At 43.5% G+C, this 22,813-nt stretch overlaps 1 protein-coding gene across 7 annotated transcripts in view; it reads right to left on the bottom strand.

Annotated features, from left to right (window-relative positions):
• The window catches only part of sox6 (SRY-box transcription factor 6), a 133,741-nt gene that overhangs the window by 110,548 nt on the left and 380 nt on the right, over positions 1–22,813 (bottom strand). For all 7 annotated transcript variants that reach the window (XM_061067694.1, XM_061067691.1, XM_061067695.1 and 4 more), the window contains exon 2: positions 2,661–2,731. The gene's annotated coding sequence lies outside the window, so the exon portion shown is untranslated. The remainder of the gene's footprint in view (positions 1–2,660; positions 2,732–22,813) is intronic.

Here is a 22,813-nt window from a genome sequence, read left to right on the forward strand (position 1 = left end):
ATGCATTACTTTCCACAGCTGGGGTAGCGAGAAGATTAATGGCGTGTTCTTTGCTCCTGTTTTCTGTCGGATATATAGCTACTAGGTGTCCTACAGCAAAAGGGAATATACATTGAGAACCAGGACAGCAGCCAAATCCATATTAGGTTATTTTTATGCTTATTAGAATGAAATAATGTCCACTAAAAATCCAATACTGCTAACAATAATAAAAAGATGAATACTAATGAATTCAGCGGTTAGGTCCTTTTCACTTGGCTCAGTGTAAGAGAACTCAGACGACATCCCACCTCAACAAATTACCAACGGTTAAAGCATATTTGAGTTTAAGCACTCCAAATGAGGTCATTCATTCATAACACAAAGAGCAAGCTATTAATTGAATGCAGAGTTTAGGGAAATGGATAAAGTTCAGGAGGGCTCCCCACATTCTTGCCAGGTAATGAAATATGCAACAATTAGTTTTCCGAATTCAAACTGGGATCCAATGAAGTAATTGAGGCTTATGAAATTAAAATCTTTGTAAGGCGATCGAGCGGTCTCTGTTCAGAAACATATTGACCATAATCACTGCAGGGTCAGTAGACTGAAGAGGCCCCATTTGATAAATAATAGATGAAGAATAACCATCCAAAGGTTATTCATTTTCATTTAATCCTGAAGTGCTGTTTATTTAATTTCTGTCGAAAAGGCTCCTCCGCATCCTTCCCTTCAGCGGGGCCATCGATAGACGGCTGAGAGCCGGGAGAGCATGTTGCTGTTACTTGTTCCATGGATGGCACGTAGTAACAAAGCGTGTGCAGTGTGTCGCTATTCAGATGATCTCACATATCCTCAGGTGTTTCCAAATGAGATTGCGCGACTGTAATTAAACTTGTTCTGTGAGCGGTCCAGACACACACTAAATTACTTTCTGTCATGTTTGGAGATTAATTAAACCTGTGGGTCAATGGATCTAGATTTCAAATTGTACAAGGATCCAAGTCAGTGTCTCCGAGGAGTGATGTGCCAGTGAATCGCCCTCTAAGGCTTCGTGTAGTGTTTTATTTTCTAACAAATACTGACAGATGCCTGATAACATTACAGTGACTTGATAACACAACCATTAACACTTCCGCACTGAGTCCTTACTATTAAAACTTCAGGGGTCAGTTTGATTAACTACCAGAGGACCAACTATTAAATCATTTTTCATATCTTGTTAACTATTTGCACATTGTGTTTAAAATTTTTAAGCAAACTTATGGTTGATAGCAGCTTGAGGAGTTGCTTTGTTTCTTGCATGCTTATGTGTGTCTTCATGCTGTAGACAAGCTAGTTTTGACAATTGAGACAGCAATACTTAAAACTCCCGTACTGTCGATCCATTTTAGTCTGAGTTCGACATCTGTTCGGCTTATATGTGCAAATACAACAGTAAGCCACCATTTGTTTTTACTGGTGACCAAGCTAGCGTAGCAGGCTAGCATTCCTTATCTGTGGTTGTCTTGGCAGTCGGCCAATCAGAAGAGCATGTATTCTGCCTGAAATATGATATCTATCCAGAAAGGATCGCTATCTCTTTTATTTATGGGTCTGCACTGCTTTTATTATGTTTGATTAATTGGAGAATGCAGAGTAAGACCATTTTATGAGTTTGAGCCATTCCCAAGAAAACTCAACACCCCTGACATGCGGCCGCTGTGGCAGCTCGCTGGTAGACAGGTGCGTGTTCATCAGAGCAGAAGACGGAGAGCGATGTGAAATGGCATAAATACACAATGGTAAATGGCCATGAACTTTGAATTGAGAGAGACATTTCCCGGCTGTTATTGGAGAGCTTCTCAACCACATTAATATGACTCCCATGATACCTCCAACTGACATTTGGAAGAAAAGAATAATATCAACTAAGTTCTTCACCTTTATTTGATTAATATCTAAGTTTCTTTATTAGATAGCCTGCAAGAGCAGCGGCTGAGTAAAGGTTGTTAAAGTCATATTATATTGATGCAGAGGGGACTGTACTTTTCTTTACCCTCTTCTTTTTTTAAAGAGCAAAATGCCACATTTCATTGCAACTGTCTTCCTGTGTTGGCTGCATTGCTTTGAAAGAATTACTTAAACTGATTTTAAACTGATCTGTTGGTGACAACCAGAAAAACTTGCTCTTTGACTCTGCCCTGTGTCAACTGTAGGTGTCATTCTGCTTTTAAAAGGATTCATATGTATTTCTAACATTTACAAGTAGTTGACTTTTATCCTGAGTTTTTAGCCATATTTGTCAAAAAAGACTGAACTTCCAATATGTTCAAGGCTTATGACATTTTTGACCACATAAAAAAACGTTCTAACAGGATTTCTTTTCTGTAAGGATTTAAAAGCCATTGAGATACTTACAAATAAAAGATACTAGAAAGCCTAATTTAACTCTTAAAATAATTTGAAAGATATATAAAAAATAATTAAAGCAAAGCAAACTGGAAGAAGTTGGAGGACCTGATGTTGAAAAGGTCTGTTTGTGACTGTGTGCCTATGTAACTGTCTAATTGTGCATACATTGTGTGCCTATCCGATTGTCCACCTCATTTGATGCAGGTGTTCAGTGTGGGTGAAAGACAGCAGGGGTGGTGAGACACGTGGAGAGACACAAACAGCTGAAGAGGCAAAGAGATACTTACAAAAAGTGAAAGACTCAATCCCCAGCTTCCAGCGATCACTGGTCAGTTGATTTTGAATTCATGTAAATAACCTGAAACGAAAGCAAATAAGACAAAAACAAGATATTTTAATCATCTATTTGAATTCAATGTTATTCTTAATTAATATCGTAAAATTATCTTACAATTTCCACCCAAAATGCGACATTCGAACATCATTCATGAGTAGCAAAGCTTCCATTTAATTAAAAACGAACACTGGAACATAGTTAGAATCAACAAAGGTCTCAGAGATGTGTATTTACCTACATCAGAGCAAACAGAGACAGAACAGGAGGAAGAGAATTGGGGCCAGAGTGCTGTTGGCTGAGGGTCAGAGTCTGCACAGCTGAGCAAAACAGCTTTGTTAGTGTTTGACCTCCAGTCCTCACAGCTGTCACCGACGGGAATCCGTCCGAAACAATGTTTTAAAATCGTCTTATCCACTACCTCATTAATCTGTCTACCCGCCGCTGGATTCTACTAATAAACAGCTTTCCTATAAAGTGGTTGTTTTAATACATTTCACTGTCCCTCTCCAAGCACTGGCCTGCTAATGATTTATTTAGGGGGCCGTGCTCTGCTGGGCTCAGCGTGTGTGTTGAAGAGCTGCAGCGCATGACGTTTGTTAGAGAACGCACAAATAACCAAATATACTGTATCAGTCAATACAGGCATCATCTGAACCAAATTCATATGACAACAGAGAGACAATAATCAGCTGACGGGGGCCGTGTGGCTCAGAGGGAGGGAAATGCTCTAAGATCATTCATGTTCATTTTCTCACATTATCTTGTTTTTCACAATAAGCCAAGATCTCATTACCAGCTGATTTATGCAATTAGTCCGCCTCAGCACTGCCAATTAAACAAAGCCAAGGGTTTTTTAAGGTCATGCTTAACTGATCTGTCACTAATTTGCACCACGGCACCTCCGTCTCCCTATCGCTGGGGCAAATAAGCCACCAATAACAAGACCAGATAAATGTACCGACTACCGGCGTATTGTTGTCGGAGCGCAGCACGGAGTCTGCTGCGTGGGAGGCTGGAGGGCTCACAGAATGAGCCAGATAAAGGCAAGAGTTGCAGACGGGTCTGAATGCAGTAGCCTTGAGGCTGGAGGTAACAATGGGGGAGAGGGGACCCAGGTGACCCCAGCTGAATGGAACGCTGTTACATGAATAGCACCTCGGAGTTTAAAGTCTACTCCTGCCTCTCAAATGATGCTAAACACAGACTCTTCCACTGTTATGAACTGTGCTCCAGCTGCAACCACCCACCCTCCCTGTGTTCACACACACACACACACACACACACACACACACACGCACACACACACGCACACACACGATTAACTTATATGAGAAGCTATTCAGTCTGCACGACAATCCAAGCCTGCTGGATAAACCACATATTACATGGAGAGTAATTCAATAAACCAGTCTTTGTCAAATATCTGACTATAGGCTGGATTCCTGGTGTGCAAAAAAAAAACGAGAACTCTTATAATTACAGAGAGTAGATATTAAAAAAGCTTTGAATCCATAATCTGATGCTGATTGAGAACAATGGGGTAAATAATACATTGGGGAATGTAATTCGTATTCAATGGTTATTTAAGTTAATTATTTGTCTGATGTGGGGGGGGGGGAAACAAAAGAATTTATAATTACAAATAATGAGCGACCCCAAACGATATTATAATGAAGCAAACGTAGTAATCCCTGTGGTGTAATAAGAGTCAGTGTCAACCAGCCCATTGTAGCTGCATGTAACAGCTCTTTTCCTGCTGTGAATTAGCCCTACAGGCAGGAAACATAAAACAGGCACTCCCCCCCCCATTCCTAATTAGACGAACGGGAACTTATTAAACACAATTCCAGTCAACCCAAAACCCAAATTATTATTTCCACCACATTTTTATTAATACATTGTCAACACACTTAACCAATATAATGGGATTCCCATTATTTTTCTTTGGAGTGGAGAGGAATTGTTGCCAAGTGAATTTGGCCCCATTAGGCCACGAGTGAACAGTCGGAACCGGGCACAAAGACGATTTTTCTTTTAAAAAATAAAGTAAGCGCGTTGGAAACACTGGAGCTTTGGCCGCTCCCACACTGAATCCAAACAGACGGATGGAGCCGACATCAAAGCCGCAGAGACAGAGAGCTCACATCCACCTGTGGCATTTCTGTCAAAGAGCGGCCTTTTCTTTAGCCTGGGCTAGGCATCGCTAGCTCACACACACACGTGTTCACAGAGCGTCACTTGTTAGGACACTGCATTGACTTCCATTCATTTTGCTTGGCCTAACTCAAACCTGAGCCCCAAACTTAACAGTGACCAATTCGTGCCTAACCTAACCACAATTCGTATTTTAATCCTCACCTTAACCAGGAGCTCGGCAATAGTGTTTGGTCTTTCAAACGCCATGCCTTGCACACACACACACCTCAATTGATTTACATTATGAATCTTGTTTTTTACCAAACTCAGAATGTGTGATCAGATCTAGGTCCCTACAATATTTGTGTAGTACCTTGACCACACTTACACAAACCTTAAATGTGTTGTAGTGTCGACAAACACACTTTACACGTATGAACACATTTTTTTGGGACAAAGGACTAAATTCAAATTCTGCATTTCTGCAATGAACCAGTAGCTAAAGCCAAACCCCCCCCCCCCCCCCATGTAGAAACTTCCCATGCATCTTTACACGACACATCACACACACTGTGAGCCTGCTGGACCTGCTCCTCGAGCTGAAGCTGCCAAAGCACAGAATCACTTTCAAATCAACTGAACCGTCAAATCCCCCACATGTGCTCACGTCCAGTGTGGGCTACACTTGATTTAATTTTCCCTGACCATAACAGAAGGTCGTGTTTTCCAACCATCGCCTGACAATGGCTCAGGATCAATAGACGACATCACCACAGCTGTAAACCACACAGAAGAGAGCGACCTCAACAGAACTGTCCGGACCAAATCCAGGTTTTATGTTCCATGTACTGTAGTTAACTCTATATTGCATTACTTCTTCTATATAGTATGTGAGACACGTTTCAATTGCATTACATGTGTCTGTGTTTCTGCTGCGCACATTTCTGCACGTATGCATATGTTCCTTTTAGCCCCAGTAGTTTAGTGGGTCTGCGTTAGGCAAGCCAAAACTTGTACTTCAACTTCTGTTTGGAATTCATCCAGATCTGCAACCTCCTCCCAATCCTCCTCTCCAAATCCTCACTTTCCCCTGCGTCCAAACAAGCTAAAGTAGGAATTCTGCCGAGTTAGTTATTTGGACAATAGAGGTAATCTCTGCCATCAGCCCACTGCTCCCTACCTGGATACAGTGTGGTTATCTCTGCCCAAGCAGCAGCTGCACAGCCAGTGTGGCCGGGGACGGCGTGGGGGGGGGCTATAACGCCGGTCTCAGGGGAAATAGGGAAATGGGTGGAAGAGGGAGGCAGGGGGGGGGGCTACAGGCGTGAAGCGCAGGACATTCTGGCACAGAAATGTCTGACATAGTAATTGAACACGTGTGATTGTATGTTAAATATCCAGTTCCATCAAGTCAATCCTCTCAGCAGTGGCATCATCTGTGAAATATGAAACGACAGCTTCCATGCAGGGAGTAATCACCATAGCCGGGAATGAGAAGAAGACAGCAGTGGGCAGCAAGCAGCCCGAGTTCAGGTAAACTGGAGGCACTCTGGCACGGATCATTTTATGGAGGTAGAATTTGTGGAGTTTTTTGTCACCTCACCTCGTATATTTAATCACTTCCTACTGGTGTGATAAACTTCAGAAGGTCAGTCCTGTGATGTAAAGCATTATTTCTACCAGAGATCCACTATGTCATCGAGTGATTTGGCGATGGAATCAGGTCGGTCACGTGCAAACAGCTGTTTCTTTCTCCAGCACCCGTCACGGCCAGACAGATCTCTCTCTTCTTCTCTTTTTCATCTTTACCCTCTGTCTCCCTCAAACTGCCTTTTCTTTTCCTGTCTGAGGCCGATCCGGCGGACCAGACATTCACAAAATGTCTCGCACCAATGTGTTAGGAATGACCACCAAAGCATCACTGCTGTTCAAATATCTTTGTTGAGAGTAAAAAAATATATATATAATACACTGGTCAGTGTTATGTCAAAAGCAGCAGTGTCAGATAAAGCAGAAGGGAAAAAAAAAAGATCTCCTCGGAGGTTGTTACAAGCAGCAGCCTGATATGGATACAGTGCTGTGGCTGAGCGCGGCTTTCATGTGCTGCTTGGCAAACACATTATCTGTCATTTCCTCTGCGTCGAAATAACAAGAATAAAAAGTCTGTTTACTGAGCAGCCGGGCTGAGCGGCAGCGTGCGGGGAGCGAAGGCAGCAAATAGAATGTTTTCCTCGGCGATGGACGGCGCTCAGTCCCCAGCGCTGCTCACTGGCGGCCGAGCAACCTCTCAATTCTCTTTGATTCCCCCTCATATAGTCCGCACTTCAAAGACGGTTAAGACAGAGAACACAGAATAGGCTCGTCTGTTCACACGCTGACGAGACCTCTTCTCTTATAACTTACAAGATATGCTCTTTCTTTCTTTCCTTCTTTCTTTCCCCCTTTTCTTTCTCTCTGTGCATTGAGGGGTCCTCTCCTCTCCCCCTCTTCTCCAGGTAATGTGTTTATTTTTCCTCGACCCATCTTCTAGTTTACTGTGTGCTGGCGTTCCTCCCCTCTTATCGCCTGGTCCTCGCGGGGCACTTTAGCCCTTCAAACCCTGTTCACCATATACTCGTTTCAGAATCTGTGAAATGAGTGCTAGAGAAGCGTGGCCACAATGTCTGCCTCTGTTGCTACTGGACTCAAATGGGCTCGGGCGCTTCTTTTTTTTTTTTTTTTTTGTCCAGGGAGATGCATAAATGGAAGTTTTTAACACCTCAAAGGAGGCTGGGCCTTTGTGGAGCCACACTAGAGAAGCCTGTCAGTCTCCCGAGGAGGCAGACACACTGAGTGCTGCAGGACAAAGAGCTTAGAGGAGGACAATCAGCAGGGGCATCACTCTGCTTTGGGCGCCGGGCGGACACACACATGTACACCCACGTTTAGAGCTGCACTTTCACACAGTGCACAAACAGATACATGCACGCACAAACAAACATCGCAAAGCATAAACTAGCACATTTCACCGATCTCAAAATACCTGTAAACACAATAATATCGAAAAGGAGCAGATGTGTTAAATATGTTTCAATTTACTGTAATTCTTCTCATACCCGCGGTGCAAACTAGTTACAGCCTGTAACAGGAAGCAAAGAATAGGACGAGCTGGATATAAACACTGTGTTTCCACCAGTTACAACATACAATGAAAATCTTTAAATAGATTCATATGTGATTACAAACACGCTCAATAATAATGATAAAAGCAACCAGCACAACAAACTGCGTTGTTTCCTACTTATTGATTTCATCTCCAATGTTTGAAAATAATTCCCTCATTTCCATCCCAATTTCCCTTTATTGAAATTATTTTTTTATTCCCGAGTGCAGCCCAACAGCTGGCATTTACAATCAGTCTTTATGCTGTTTAGATTTCTACAATAAGCATTTAGATGCAAATATCCCTGCCTGGTACAAAGGACTTGCAACTTCTGTCAGAAGCAACATAATCAACCTGCAATTGTCTCCTGGCTCCGAGTGGTTTCCAGTGACAAGGCTTTAGCTGTAAGCATCTGTATTCAAATGATTCCCCATTTCAGGCACAGTTTAGTGTGGATACTTTCCAACAGTATGCCACTGAAAATCAATCACATGGTGAATTAAACCAGAAAGGAAACAACTGATCCATAAATGATCAGGTTACAACAAGGCATTGGTGTCCGCAAATTATTCTGCGTTTTCCTTGTTTGTGGGAAGAAGCGGAGACGCGCTATTTGATAGTGCGCCTTTCCCACAAATGACTTGTATTACTGTCGCACATTTTTCGATTTGCAAAGGCAAGCTTAAGTTGACACATAATTATTTTAGCGGCGAGCACGCCCGGCACAATGCGGGCAGACAACTTTAACTGTGGACATGGGAAACATTTGTTGCATGTCACGGAGTAAAGGAAGTCCTAAATGGGCTGCAGTGTTCGGAGAAGAAAATGAACGTTCATATTCCATTTTGGAAAATAAGTCTTCATCTTCTATTCACATAACACAACAACGCTGCAGTGACCACAGCAGCATTTCAATGGGTTCCTCTGCGTCCTGCCTAAAGCTGATATCTCACATGCCATCATCTATTTGGGTCTCATTAGAAAAACTAAACCAAATTAACAAAAACACAAGAGAGGACAAGTGTATTTACATGTAAATAAAATAATAGCTGAAATCCTGAATACAAAAATTGGAGGAAAAAGTCTGTAATGCAGCGTATGCATGTGTCACTGGTGTAAATTTGATCGTTGGGGGGGGGGGGGGGGGGGGGCACATGCCTGTGCAGCCACTTGAACAATTAACATTATAACCTCTGTTTTCCTTTTTATTTACAGTTGCACAGGTCATCTGTCTTTTTCTTTTTGAAACCCTCAATTAATAGCAGCGTATGCAAATGCAAATGAGTGCGTTTAGGGGGGGGAGGGAAAATGATCAGTTTGAGAATATTTCTGCTTCTTAATCTGCTAAAGAGGGAAATGATTTAAAAGGAGAACACAAATCTCCAGTGACATGGCAGGAACTGTGGGGCACTTTCCTCTCTGCCTCCATCTCTCTCCCTCTCTCTTTCTCTCGCTCTCTCTCCATTCTTCCTTTCTCATCTCACTCATGTCTGCCTCCTTCCCACCGCCCCCCCCATCCCCATCTCCTTCCTCCTAATTTACCCCCTCCTCCCCTCCCTCTCATGCTCTTGTTACCCTTTAGGGTTGGAGGGACCAGGCAGGAGTAAGGGACACGGAGCTGGGAGCATGGAGGACTCCAGTTGGCTTGTCCCCCTCACAGGAAACAAATGTAGTGTTTGAGCCACTGATCACTGGTATAATTGAGTTTAACACTCCTTTTCTGGATTAAAACAAGAGCCTTTGAAATGAAAGGTCAAATTACCTCTGCAGTCAGGCAATAAATAAGTCAAACAAGGTAAGAGGTTCCTGCCAGTGTATGTAAGTGGCAAATTTAATTAGTGGAAAAACAGGAGGCTCTTCCATTCCATACTGCACAGGACAAAAGGAAAGCAAGGAAGGAAAGCAAAGGAATTCAAATCATACCCATCCTCTATTAATTTAACTCTACGTGTTTCACAGAGCTGTATCAAATGTATGAACACCCCATAATATTATAATAAGTATTACACATAATCAATTCGCATGCTGAAAAAAAAAAAATGTCTTTATAACATTCTTGGCAGTCAGTCTGGACACACTTTTTTTTTTTATTCATGATTTTTTTTCCCCATTATGCAGTGTATCCTATAGGCCCATTGTCCATTGATTGCAGCACAAGGAAAGGAAATAGGCATAAAGTCAGGCAGCAGTCTGGACTGGAAGCACAGAAGGTGGCCCGGGCAATGCACAGAACAAGGGAAAGAGAGAGAGGGAGAGAGAGAGAGAGAGAGAGAGAGAGAGAGAGAGAGAGAGAGAGAGAGAGAGAGAGAGAGAGAGAGAGAGAGAGAGAGAGAGAGAGAGAGAGAGAGAGAGAGAGAGAGAGAGAACGCTGCTCTACACCCAACCAGCTACAATGTGGCCTTTGTGACATAATGCACTCCCCACAGCAGTTTGTGGAAAATAATCCAAATTTTACTGGTTCACATGTCCAGCAATAACAACTGACATCACAACCTGTACCATATATATGCCATGTTTCTGGGCACATTTTACATTTGGTGGAGAATGAGAGGGGGGTAAGAACAACATTGTCAAGCAGTTATTATATTCCCATCATGTCCTGAGAGCCCATTACAGCATGGCAAACTGTAAAAACTGAGAAGCCCGGCAGGCCGAGGCCGCGGAGCAAAGGCTGGGGAGCTGAGGATCGGGGCCGACCCGCTGCACACTGTTAACTGCTGGAGAGAGATGTCGTTCAAAACAAACACTTTGCACCTACAGATTAGGTGTATTTAAATTCTTATAGTCATTAATGTTTAGTTGTTCTTGCTCAAGTGTTTAGTTTTGCTCCTGTGTGCTACCATTTGTGTTCGGCCAAGCACCAGCCGTGAGTCTTTGCCGAGCCCAGAGAAAAATAATTAGGAAGAGAATGCAACAGAACGAGCAGGAGGAGGAAGAGGCTCCTGTGAGATAAAGGACACATGAGGTTGGTGTTAACTGCATTTAAAGCACAACAGGTGGGTCACATGAAAGATCACCATGTTTTCTTGTTTTTTTTTCTCCACATGCCAAACACATGCTTCTCATTATTCTACACGAAGAAAAAACTGACATAGCTCCAAGCTAAAGAGAGAGGGCCCTCCATGGCCACTGCTGCTCACCACAAACTAGTTCTCAGGTATATCTTACGTTACATATGAGTATACATTGTGAAGCTGAGTGCGCTTTGAACACTCCACGGGGACAAAATGAAAACGTAAATAGATTAAATTGCATGTCCAAATATGTAATAAGTGCTGCAAGGTAAGCATGATCGATGTAATAAAAGAAAAACACTTTTCAGGGTTCCTTTTCTCCGAATATAACTGATGTGTAGGAACATGTGACTTCCAACCCGTGAAAAAAAATAATAATCCAAAGCTGTACCATTTCAATTTTAAATGGAAAAAAAAGGATATATTTAAGAAAAGCCATGGACAAAGTGTGTGTATGTGTGTTAAGTGCATGTCCTTGTGTCAGTGCACGTGTGGACGTACAGTATGTGTCTGTGTATCGTGTGTTCCCTGCTCTCCACAACAGACCTCTGAACGTTCTGGGCCCGAGTGTGGCCTAACAGTGAAATGTTGAAATTGGAAAAAATATTACCCTTCTTTCTCTTGAATAGCCAAGAGATAAGCACCCTTTAGCAATGAAGCCAGCAGAGTTTAAGCTTATTATGAATACCTCTCAGAGCGCAGAAGCATGCACTGTAGAAATCAAAGGGAGTAATAGGCAGGTAAGCCAGTGTCATTTTAAGGAGGAAGTCAGTTGTGAAATTGTAAAATCGCCTCGGCCCCCGCTGACAATCTCCTGCCTTCAGAACACTCCCATAAATGATTTCTAATGGCAGCGGCTATCACATATCTGAAAAAGTTTGAAGTTTGTGCAGTGAAAAGAAAGAAAATCCAAAGCTAACCCTCCATCGATGGGGACAAATAATAATAATAAAACCATTTATCACTTTGATTAAACAGCACATACTCCGAAGTTCACATGAATGTGCGACTCTTTGCAAGTGCCCTAAGCTTCCCAAAGTAGACCTGGCTTTGCAGAGCATTCCTCATAGTTTCACGTTCGATTGGCTGTGAAGGTCAGTGATGCATTACTCTTACATGCTGGACTGAAACTATAAAAAAAGAGTGAAAACAAGAGCTGCTGGTCGGACTTCTGAATTCCTGCATGAATCAACTGACACAAAATCATCGACTACACAAGTATTTCTGTGCATTTTGTGCCAGATTGTTGTAAAAACTTGTAACAGTCGTATGCATGGATCCACTGTTAAGATGATATTATAACACAACTGCTCCGAGGCAACTTGGACTCACATAGTGTACAAAGACACACACACGCAGGCAGGCTAAAACATACTGTGCTTTACTCCTCTGAATATTCATCCATGTTTCCACATCATCCGCAGGTCTCCTAATCACAGTCACTTCCCCTTTAATCACAGGGCTCTAATTAGGTCCTAATAAACCATTTTGCCATCCTCTCGGAGAGCCTCTGTGTCACTCACACATCAAACCATGAAATACTATATTAAGGGGCTGTCAACCTCAAAGGAACGCTCCTCCAACAGCAGTGATACAGATACTGCAGGCACACCCTCTTACACTAATTGAAATTATCGAAAGCTCCGCTTACATGTGACACTTGGCCATGTCTGAAACCGTGGACTGAAGTACAGCAGTCAAACGCACGACGGCCGTGCCAGCGCTGAGGCTCTACTGGTTTCTCTGATGTTGGGTAATTGTTTAAACCTGAGTGGATATGGCACAGGGCCTCATGCTGCCTGTTCTGCCAAGAGAGGAAAAAAAAATGTTCCTCGCGCGCACTTTTCTCCTCCGTTTCTTCTGTTCTAATTCAGTCCAACATAGGGCTTGAAGGAAAGCCTCAATGATTCCATGTTCATCTCGGGGAACCAGTGTTGGGGACGATGATCACTGACCACAAGTTGATAATGATGACTGTTTAATTAGAAGCCTTTCTTTGGCCTGGCCACAACCCAAACTCCTCCACCCTGCAGATGGTAACCAATAAATTTAGCTTTGCTGAGGATAAGGAGGAACATTGTACCTCCCCAGTTTACCCTCAACCCCACCCCACCCCACCCCACCCCGAACCGAGGACGTAAAACCTTTCTCCTCGCTGACACAGAGCAACCGTAGCCTCCTGCATGCACCGATAGGAGCAAGCATCTGACTGATGGTTCAGTCCAACAGGGTCTTCTACTGTTAGCTTTCGTATACGACAAATTTGCAATTGGCAATAACTTTTTCATACAAATACAAGGCCATCAGATTCCTGTCTAATTTGTCATTTTTTCTCGTGTCCTTTTGAAAGTGTTTTTTTTTTAAAAATCTTTATGTTGAACGCTGCAGCAAAAAAAGCTTTGGTGTGTTGTCGCTACAAATGAGTCTCATCGCAACCAAAGCATGATTACATTTTTTTCAGGGTTGTGTTTAGGCAACTCGCAGCACTTGGTTAGAGTTATGGAGACGCTGTGGTTATGCTAAGCACATTATGGTTTAGGTTGGGAAACTAAAACAATTTGTTAAGGTTGGAAGAAACATGGTGAGCGTGGTAAATACTTAAAAAAAGAAAACTTATGACGTGATGCCTGACCTTCTCCCGTTGACTTTACTCTGCAGTATAAGAACGTAAAACTGCAGCAAATTAGTTGCATGTGAAGATGCATAGGAGGGAAAGTTTGAAGTCATTTGTATATATTTGTTCGCAGTCTGTCGGGTCATTAATTGTGGTCGTATCCCACCCAAAGCAAAGGATTCATCTTTTTCTACAAATACACTGAACGTTTGTACTTTAATACTTGTTCCACACTTTCTTTCCACTCGCTGAAGCAAAGTTTTTGTAGATTTTACAGACTGTTCTGTGAAATGGAAAAAAAGAGTGAGTGTTACTGTTCCTCAAACAGGACAACCCCTCCCATCATCTTCATCTGGGACTCCTCTCCCACCTCCTGTCTATCATCCTCCTTCGGACCAGCCCTCTCCTGGAGGTTTCTACACTGTGCTGCCTCTGTGTGTGTGTGTGTGTGTGTGTGGGCGGGCGTGCGGCGTGTGCCAGAGTGGCTATCCCCTCAGATTGTCAAAGAGGCTCATGGGAAATTTACTGCATTGGCCAAACCACAGGCTTTCTCTATCATTTCAGCAGATTTCTCTTTTTTAGTCCCATTCAAGAAAGTGATTATCGCAGTCGGTTCCTTCTTTGGCTTTATTCTTCGAGCTGTGAGTCCGTTTCTCTCGCTGTAGATGCACTTTGCCTAAAAGTGCAGCTGAGCCAATCATAAGTTGCTTATAGGTGCAAGTACCGACTGGGTGAGATGTTTCCACTGTGCTCAACAGTTGTTTCTAATATGTGTGTATATTATTTCATCAACCCTCCAAAAAAAACGTCCAAATGGCTAAAATGAGATTTTTTCTTGTTGGTTTAAGATGAAAGTTGATTTTTTTATTTTCCCGAACATTAGTGTCTTTGCTTTGCTTATGGTCACATTATGGCGCAAGTAGACAGAGTAATGGATAAAGTCTGTCCTGCAGTCACTTGTGCGGCTGAGGTTGAGAAACTGAGCCAATTGGAAACAAATGAAATGTGAATGTCAGCTCCCACCTAATACAGAAAGTCTCCTCGACCACCTTGAAAACAGCGAAGATTTCCCTTGTGATTTATTCACCATGCGAACGATGAGAAGAAAAATCTATTTCTTAGGCAAAATGGGACTGAGTGATGTACTTACTCATCATCAGAGAGGTCTGAGGCAACACCAACACTAACATCATTATTTGTGTGGAGTCTTCAGCCTCAGACAGCCGCTGTAAAATCTGCTCTCAGCCCGTCTTTTCACCAACAGGGTGAGAGAGAGCGAGGATAACAAAGCCAGACAGAGAGCGAGAGAAAGACAGAACTCAAGAGAAAGCTTGTGGTTGGGTCTGCTGAAGCCATTTGCTCATAATGCACATTAAGGGCAAAGCCTTGTAACACGTCCAAGTCGGTGTAAAAAGGAATTATTGAGAAAGGAAACAAAAGACCTGGGTAAGGAGAGATGCTATGGTTAACTTCATCAGAACTTTAGCCACAAGACCCTTTCCATCTATTCCCCCGCCCTCCTTCTTTGTCACTTTGATTTATTTTTGGCACAGTGCATTAGCATTTTCCACAGGAAAAACTGTTGGGAATCTGATTTCTGGCCCAATATGTCCTTTCTTTTCCATAACTTCCCCGCCTGTTTCAGATGTCACAGTAGCTGCTCCGTGATGCAAACGGTCCGTCGGTGTTTGTTTCCATCCAGCACGGCTGACACCCGCTATCTGCGAGAAGTTGAATTCCAGCGGCAACAACAAACAAATTCTGTTTTTGTTGTGAAGTTTATTGTCAAACATGTAAAGAACCAACTATGGTTTTAATCCACATTTTGAATGAGAATTAATACGCAAGATGAGGTGTCTCGGATCATTTTAGCATTTATTTAATTATGCGGGGGAGGTTTTCTTGATGAAGTCATATTAAGCCAATTATCTGGACCAGCCTTCTGCATCATGGATCCAAGTGCTACACTGTGGTAAATGTGGTCATTATGGGCGAACCTACACGGCCGATACCTACCGCAGCGAATCACAACACAGGTTTCACTGCCTCCGTTTAGAGCCTGATCTGAGATCTGCAATAGGTGCAGAGTTAGAGAAACTGTTCTCTACGCGGCTCTGGCAGCACGTAACATTAGCCTGCAGCTAGCTAGTAGCTACCTCACAACACCAAGAATGTTAACAGTTAATATATTAAATTTCAACTTGAAAATTGCCTAAGCAACAAATAAACCGTTCTTATCGTCAACTCGGATTTTGTGTTTCGGTTTTGGGACACCCCCATGGGCCATATGTAACCATACATGTGTGTACTACGTCTGCCCATAGTACCATCAATACCCAACCCAAGTCACGTATTCAGACCACACATGGCTTGTATACATGCACACAAACACACTATGTATTTGCAAAAACACTAAAATGCCAGTCTGATCTAAAAACAGTTGTGTGCCAGCTAAACAGCGCCCAGCATCCTGGAGGCTGGACTGCAGAGCACAGGAGCCAGATCGGTCGGCTTAACCATAACTACGGAGCATATTTTACATCTCATGTCAGATCAAGCTGGCAGAGACCAGGCCGGCTGTCAACCTCCACCAGCTGGAGAACGTCTAATTGTTCCGCTTCATACTGACAGAGGAGACCTTCTAAGAAAATGCGTAAACTTTCACAAGCTGGAGATCAATTGAATATTCTACTCACAAAGGGTAAATGAGTGAGTCACAACCTTGTGACTCATGCTCAACCCTGAACGGTGAAATTATTAATGAGTAATGAGTGTTATTCATAACAAAAAAAAAGACTTTCAAATGAGCTTTGTGACGAACATGGTGAGGTTTTTTTAAGGTCCACATTATATTTACATAAAAACTTCCAGTGTCACAGCTGCCTTTGCTGGCTGCAGTTATATTTTCATACAGTCTTCTAACACTTCCTCCCAGGCAGCGGTTTGCCCAGAGGAACGGCCTGACACACACACACACACACACACACACACACACACACACACACACACACACACACACACACACACACACACACACACACACACACACACAATATTGCGGATCACGAGGAAAAGGCTTGTTGTGATGCTTTTGTGCGTGAGCAGCACAAAACCCCACATTACACTAATCTCTTTTCCCTTGTTCATTCACAAGACACAATCTTGTGTCTTCAGAGCTTCTCTAAGTCTAGGAGGGCAGGAATCACTGGGGGCTTCTTTTTTTAATAATCCCACTATTATGCAGCAAGGTCACAAATACACACAGTATGAAGAACGTTAATATGTGTGTGTGTGTGTGTGTGTGTGTGTGTGTGTGTGTGTGTGTGTGTGTGTGTGTGTGTGTGTGTGTGTGTGTGTGTGTGTGAACATATATATACATTTATATAAAAACATATATGTATATATGCAGTTTATATAAAATGCTGACAGTTTGATAAATAAGGATAATTTCTGTGCTGTGTGATTATATTATAAGGCTAGTGTGACTTCAGTGAGTGAAAACTCTGTTACTGAGTCAAAGGGAAAAAAAACATAATTAATGTATGACTCTCTCAAACAAAATGGTTGCCAGAAGAAAGGGTGAGAAAACTAACTTGTGTGTGTTTGTGTGTTTTTCTTCAACTGGCTTTGGATTCCGTATCCAAACGTCTGCAAAGGGAACATGAAGCGACACGAGTGTTTGTTTAAAATTCAGTTTCTAACACCTGCACTCTTTTCACACAACCTGATGTTCTCAGCCTAGGTCCATATGCTGCGTGTGTGTGTGTGTGTGTGTGTGTGTTTGAGTGAGAGAAAGAGAGTATGTGTGTATGCATGTTTCGCTGTGCTTCTGTGTGAGCGGGAAAATGTGTGTGTGTGTGTGTGTGTGTGTGTGTGTGTGTGTTTGAGTGAGAGAAAGAGTATGCATGTGTCGCTGTGCTTGTGTGTGAGCGGGAAAATGTGTGCCTGCGTGCATGTGTGTGTTTGTGTGTGTGTGTGTGTGTGTGTGTGTGTGTGTGTGTGTGTGTGTGTGTGTGTGTGTTCATGCGCAGGGGGACTCCAAAATCCACCACATTTTAATTACTGCCCGGCTGCACTGTGTGTCTCTTTGATATGGAAATAAAGGCAACCGTCTTCAAACAGCCACTGTGCAAATCTTCATTTGATTCATAAAAAACAATGAGCTCCACTAATTCCTCCACCTGATTACAGTCCCAGACCTGTGTCACAAACACGTGGCCACCAAGGCCAGTCCAATTAAATCTACATATTAATGTGCAATTTAAAAAAAGATATATCAACACAGGCTACTTACCATAGCTGTTGCATTTGGAAATGAAAGTTAATTATGCACAACTATGCTATGGACAAAAAAAAAAGTCCAATTATTTTGACGAAAACATATTTGGTGGGAGAGTGAATGATACAGATCAAAATGAGCCACTTAGGTTACTTGTGCAATTATACAGCTCCTGTGAAGATACACATATTTAGACTTTTTTTCATCTGTAATCCTTTAATGTTAGCAATACTGTTCACTTACAGCAGCCAGAGGGACACGGGGATCTAATGGAGGAGGGAGAGAAGAAAACAGCCCCTGCCCTTGTCCATGTTCAGTAAATGTCGGAACACGTAGGATCTATTTGTTCCTGAACAAAATCCTGCGTGTGCTCAAGTTTAATCTTTGACATTAGACAAACCTGTGCCGGCTTTATAGAAAACTCTAAATTAGATGGTGGCAAATGCGATTCAAAATGTAAAAGCTTGAGAGGCTTCTTTTTTATATATTTTTTTCAACCAGTTGGTGTGTCACATCAGTGTTTTCCACTGGCTCGCGTTAAACTGCCCGGCTCCGCACATCCAAACAGCGTTTTCATTCAGGACGGGAACCCGCTGGAGGTGATGCCCCACTGTCGGCTCCTGATGACTCAGCTCAGCACCGATTTTCTATATTTCTCCTCTATGAGAGACGGAGAAAGGCCACGAGTTTTCTCCTGCATGAGCACAAATCCATCTCATTCAAATACAAGACCGATGCACTGAACTGCACGAATCCCACTGTCGTCAGGAAGCCGGTCTACCTCACCGAATGTGGCATCGGTGCACAGAGGACACTCTGTCGCCGCATGCATGCATTATACAGAACACTGAGCAAAGCCAAAACCACAGGGTCCCGAGACAGAGAGCCAAGCGCCACGACAGGAGGGACACGTCACTGCCTTCTCACAAACTTCATCGTGGAAGCAACAACTCCGAAAAAAAAACCCTCTCATCTGGCACATCCCTGTTAGGTTTTCATCATTGTTGAAATATTCTACCGCAAATTAGATAACACTTAGAAAGACAGATGTCACAACATGTGCTGCCACATTTATTATCTCCTGCCGTCCTCCACCCTTCTGTCGCCCCCCTCCTCTACCTTTACCAGGCCTGCTGTTGTTTACCTCCTCTCATCTTGTTTATCATCGAGTCTCGCAGACACTCCGCCGCCACCTCTCACACCACTCGGAGACGGACGGAGACTGGTACCCACTGCCAACCCCACCACCACCCCCCCATCTGTACATTTTCGCCCTGACAGCGTCCTGTCACTAGGAACAAAATAGGTGTCTCTCTCTACAAAAAAACCCACACGTGTTCAGTGTACGGGAAGATGCAACGTGTAAAGTCCCAGTAATGATGTGTGGTCTAAATGACATCTGGTCGGCGGGCGCCACACTGCAGTGGCGTTTTGGGTTTTTTGACGTTTCCAATCAAAATGTTTATCGAATGATTACACGTGTCAAGACTGAATCCTTGCAGAATATCTGGGAGAAGGGAGATGTCACTAAATCACACACACACACACACACACACACACACACACACACACACACACACACACACACACACACACACACACATGCAGCAGTGAGCCGTCTACACCTAACATACAAAGGGTCGGAGAGAACCGGGTGCAGGCTCCTAACAACTTTGACTTTGTATAAAATAATCCACATACAGTCAGCATCACACTTTTATTACTGCTGAAAATGACAACAAATCCTTATCATTTTTTATCCCTGTTGCAAACTTATGCCAATAGAAGAAGGTTTTTTTCATCCTCTAACTGTGAAATCAGTTTATCACGAGTTGAAATTGGTTGTAATATCATTTAAGAGTTCATTTTTCCCCCCTGCAGAGGAATACACTTTGATAAAGCAGAGGAGCAAGGCCGTAAAAATTAAACCTACACTTTCTTTTTTATCCCTGTTTCTTTCAGATAAATAACACCTGGGTTTTATTGTAACACGTTGGAAAAAAACTAATGTATAGATCAGCACTGATGCAGGGATTTATTTTTCATCGAGTCGAGATTAAACTTTACAATAAAATCCCCAGAAAACAGCAGGTGCTCTTAACTTCATGGCATCAGGCGAACACACACACATGTGGAGTGAAACATAGAAAAATATCCAAATGCCACATAAGGCACATTTCTGTCTGCAACCCTTCCCCTTCTCCTCCTTCTCTCCCTTCCTCCCTCTTTCTCTCTTCTTTTTTTCCTCTTTCCCTTTTTCTTTGATCCGACTAATTGCTGGCACAAGAGCTCAGTATAAACACATCCTACCTGTGGATGAGGAGGACGGATTTAAAGAAAAAAGGAGACCCACAAATATCATTCAGCTCTTGGCATTTGGTCTAAAACCCATTTTAAAGACGGGAGTTCATTCACACCACTCTCCCTCTCCGGCTCTGCGATGTGCAATAACGCAAAAAAATGAATGTGTCTGCAGCAGAGTTGCTCTTTAACACGGGAGACATTGAACTTGGGACAGACTGCAGCAGGATCTGTTTAGACGAGCCGGGTGGCTTCTCCTCTAGACCCTGCGTGTCAAAATAAAAGTCCTAAAAAAAACCTCTGAACTCACAGGCACATGGAAAGGTTTCACCAGGTGGAGCGAGGCTCGCTGCCTTTTCTCCGTCTCGCAAATAAAAAAACGCTTAAAGTCAAACCCGAGATCCACCCGCAGATGAAGTCCTTGAAAACACAAGAGGCCATGTCGGTGATCATGATGAGTGTGATAGCACTGCTCGGTCCACCACCACGCACCAAACAAAACGGGCACTCTTTTTTGTCAATTAGGGTTTTTAATCGTGCAAAACACATATGTTCCCAAAACATAAAGCAGCAGAAGTGATGTGAGGGGATCAGCCAAAAATCATATCAACACACACACACACACACACACACAACGTTTCCTCGGTTATTACGATCCGAGTTGTGCGTAATAATCGCCAAGAAGTGCACAAAGGAGCGAGGTGCTTCATTAAGACTGTTCTTCCTGTGCGCAAAATAATAAGTGCGAGATGTTAAATGGGAGCAAAGTGCGGGGTCCGTGCGTGAGAGGGTCTGCGAGTCCGCGTCTCCCTCTCTCTCTCTCTCTCTCTCTCCCTCTCTCCCCTCCTCAACTCTGTGCAGCAGCCGTCACACACAGCAACTCGCACAGACACACAGACAGAGCCGAGTGTCCCTGTATAGCAATCAGGACAATGTGCTGAATGGGCAGTCTAATTATAAACGTGCCATTTAGGCTCGCGTTTGGTCCCACAACCGCCTTACCTTATGAGGAGACCTGTGTCTCCCCCCCCCCCCCCCCCCCCACCCACAGAGAGCGACTCCTCCATAGGGTCAGAACTTTACCTCAGCACAAACAACTCCAGGTTTTTATTTTATTTCTGAGAGAACCCTGGAAATGTGTTTTTATATTAGAGGCGTTTTAAGAGCAGGGTGTGTATTTATAAGCCGTTATCCACAGGTGTTTTTTCGTGGTTAATAACGCAGGTGATCCGTTTTTAATAAACACAACAAATGCGCATTAATTTGATTGTATTTAAAATGGTTTACAGTGTTGTCCTTCAGATATTTTTCTATTCTAATTAAATAATACCATAATTCCTGCATTTGTTTTAGGAAAACGTCTTTAAATCATGACGTCTGCGTAATACGCTGACAATATCATCCCTCCATCGGCTGTATTTAACTTTTATTCCCTTTATAATAAACTTAATTAATCCCTAACTTTGTGCAGCATAAATATTGTATTAAAAATATTGGAAGTGATTTCCAAATAATCACAAAATTATTAGAGTTTACATTTTCATCTAAAAAATATCAAAACAATAATGATTTTATTTACAGACCTGCGGATTAATTGTTTTTTAATTGTCTCGTAACAGCGGCGGAATAAAAGGGGAGAGAAAGCAGCTGTATCACGCACGCTGGCACTTTTCACACCGAACTTGTTTCTGAGTCCGCCGAGCTCCACACACACTCCTGCGTAACTGGAGGAGAAAGAGTCCGTAGAGGTGCATCTCCTCTACATGCACATCGCTGCTTTTCATTTATGGCGCATGAATTCTATACGGGTCAATTCCCCGTGACCTCCAGAGAAAGTTGTTGGGCAGAGCTGATCCCAGTCAGCAGCCTGAACCTGACCCCGGGCCGGGGGGGGGGGGACAAGTGGACCACAGATAGAAAATGTGCGGACGACATGAAGCAGTTTGTGGGAGAAGAGCCGGGGAACGTGTGGGGGGGGAAAGGTAGAACCCAGACCAGGGACGAGCAGAGCAGCCGGGACGAGCAGAGCAGCCGGGACGCGCGTCACTGTCCCGGTCAATGAACGGTCCCGCGTCGTGGAGTCAAACCCCGGGCCCCAGAGGAAAGTGACGGGACGTGTAAACAACACACACCAAGACCACTGTCAACATCTACACGTTTAACACAACAGTGACAACCACGGGTTTCACGGTGTTTGGTTAAAGTGAGATCAACAGGCTGAACTGCGTGGATCAACAAAGAGGAAACACACAAACACACAAACAGCCGTGGGTTCGAGCCCCGCGGCGGCGCGTGAGGATGAGCTTCCGCTGGTTTCCGCGGTGAATCCGGCTCGTACACGCACGCGCCTCCGCCTCCTCTCACTTCGGCGCGTCAGATCCTCGCGGTGATTAAAGTTTGTAACGATCACGCACACTCTCGCGCACTCAGTTTCACACACACACACGCACGCGCGCCTCGTGGACCCGACGCGTGCACTTTACTTTATGGAAGTGGTTTTCCATCTGAACCGCGCGCACCGTGCGTGTGTCCACTCCGCTCCGCTGACAGAGGACCACCGCTGCTTCTCTTCCCTGGTGCTGGTGGTCCTGGGTTGGGTGGGGGGGCAATCGGCAAC

This window comes from Limanda limanda, chromosome 3 (genome assembly GCF_963576545.1).
Source record: "Limanda limanda chromosome 3, fLimLim1.1, whole genome shotgun sequence".
In the NCBI taxonomy this organism is placed as follows: Eukaryota; Metazoa; Chordata; class Actinopteri; order Pleuronectiformes; family Pleuronectidae; genus Limanda; species Limanda limanda.